General features: G+C 30.9%; 1 pseudogene; it reads right to left on the reverse strand.

Moving 5' to 3' along the window:
* Nucleotides 1–230: 230 nt before the first annotated feature.
* LOC137765528 (U2 spliceosomal RNA) lies at nt 231–440 on the reverse strand (annotated as a pseudogene).
* Between the last annotated feature and the right edge of the window lie 2133 nt (nt 441–2573).

Genomic DNA, 2573 nt, shown 5'->3' on the forward strand with positions numbered 1-2573 from the left:
TAATAATGAGTTCCTTCCCTTTTTCTGTCATCGGAGTTGGCACATGAACCAACTCTGGGTAGAAAGATACATTGAACTTAGAAGTGGTATATTGCCAGGCCAATATTGAGTTGACGTTCACTGCTTTTAGCAAAATCTTTGGATTTTAATACATGATCATGTTTGCAGTATCTATGCTAATGTTACAATTCGAGATTGTAAATCCACATGGTTTACTTTTGTGCAATGGGAGGTTTTTGATCGTTGCTATTTTAAGGGGAAGAATTTCACATTCAAAATGGTCCAGAAGACATTTATTGATGTTTTTGCCTTAACAACAAAAAACTTAAAAATGTTGTGTATGCATCACTACGCATGGAACAGACAAAAATTTGGCAGTCATTTTAAACTGATAAGAACAGATACTACACTTGATTTTAGCCTAAAGGCCAAGAAGCGATGGCAGTCATTTTAGAAAGGCAACAGAAGTATGTGTGCCCTTTGGGTTTATTTTGGAAACAAAAAAGAATTTGAAAATGTCAGGTTTACAAGAGCAGAATCCCCTTGCATGGTGCCAGAACAGGGAACATGCTTAGCAGGAATCAAGCACGGATTATGGACAGTCCTCAAACGAGAATGTTCATGAGCATAGTTGCCTGGCAGTGACAAAACAATTTTTGTGCTGTTATTAAAATCAAATTAAAAATGTTCACAGTTAACTCCTCTTCACTTCCTCAGAGGTATTTTTGTCAAAACTTTGGTGAGTTTTCTTATAGACCTTTGTCTGGCCATTGATATATTAAATTGTGGTTTTAAAAAATATATATATATAATTTATATATTAAACTGTACTTTTTAATATCTAAAAATATAAAAATGTTTAATATACTTATATAAACTGAATTATACCATATATAATGCTCCGCAACTTGATGTTTTAAATTTCATTAGTCCACTTATTTTTGTAAAATTTACAATCAAGTTTTTAATATCTAAAGCCCTTTAAAATTTATGTTACCTTGAAATGTTTTCTTCTAATTAGCCTTTTAACTATCTTAATGAGTCCCTTGCTTATGCTAATGATTTCCTGATTTTCTTCTTCCTTGTCTATGTTAGTTCCAGATATCCAGTCACTCCACTCCCACCCCATCCTCCTTATCCTATTTGAGGTTTAAGATTACCCAAAACTTTCTAGTACTCGTTATGGTCCTGACTCTTAACTGAACCATTTTCCTCATTGTAGCCTTTTGGTCTATCAAGGTAATACTAGCCTTAGGGTTGAAGTGAGGAATGTCTGCTCTTTTTCTATCCTCCCAGAGAGTTTCTGAAAGGTTGGCATGGTCTGGTCCTTGAAGGCTTGGTAGAACTCAACTGTAAAATCACCTAGGTCTACTATTTGCTTTGCAGAAAAACTTTAAAATTTTTGATTTGATTTTCTGTACTAATTTTAGGATAATTCTGTTTTTTCTTGAGACACTTTTAATAGTTTATGTATTTCTAGAACTCTGTTCATTTTGTGTAACTTTTCAGAGCCTTTAGTATAATATTTTTCTTAGTATCATTTTATTTTCTTTTTAATCTCCACTAACTTTCTGGTTATGTTACCTTTTAAAAATCCTAATATGTTTTTGTCTCTTTTCATTGTCCTTCAATCTTGGCAGAGCCTCATCTATTTTATCAGTCTTTAGAGAATAAACCTTCACCTTTGTTGAATTTATTGTATTTCTGGTTTTGATTTTATTAACTTTTGCTCTTTTAAAATTTTCTCCTTCCTACTACTTTCTTCAAATTTAGCCTACTGTTATATTTCTGATTTCTCATGATGGATTTGTATTTTCTAAAGTAATAATTGAAGGTCATAGATTTCTTTCTGATGACTAGTTTGGATGCATCCCACAGGTTTTGACAAATATTTGATATATGTATTTTTTTATTGTTGTTTAGTACTAAATATTTTAAGTTTGCATTATTACTTATTTTATAAATGAGCTATATAGAATTGTGTTTTATATTTCCAAATGTATGGGATGCTTTATTTAACTTTTTGTTATTTATTCCTTAATTAATTATAATGCAAATAATATGGTTTGCATCATGCATTGTGTTTAACATGAGCTGAGATTTTCTTTAGCTTTTTACATGGTCAGGTTTTTCTTGCTCCACGTTTATTGGAGCAGACGTGTACTCTAATTTCTGGCTGTAGAATTATATATAATTCATCTTTCTGTGCATGGGCAATGAGAAAGGTGTTTGAAAGTCTTCCACTTCGGGTTAGATTAGTCAGTTTCTCATGTTTAAATAATATTTTGCTTTATGTATTCTGAAGCTATTTTATTAGATGTATAAAAGTTTAGAATTATTATATCTTTCTGATGACTGGCTACTTTCAGCACTTTGTAGAGGTGACTTTGTCCCTATAATACTTTTGTATTAAAGTCCATATTTCTAATATTAATATATATATTTCAGGATTTTTAATTGTTGTTCTTATTTGCCAGATGTATCATTTTCCATGCTTTCCATGTTTTTGGATCTTTATTTATATCTATATTTAAACATCTTTATTGGAGTATAATTGCTTTACAATGGTATGT

This window comes from Eschrichtius robustus, chromosome 5 (assembly GCF_028021215.1).
Source record: "Eschrichtius robustus isolate mEscRob2 chromosome 5, mEscRob2.pri, whole genome shotgun sequence".
Lineage (NCBI taxonomy): Eukaryota > Metazoa > Chordata > Mammalia > Artiodactyla > Eschrichtiidae > Eschrichtius > Eschrichtius robustus.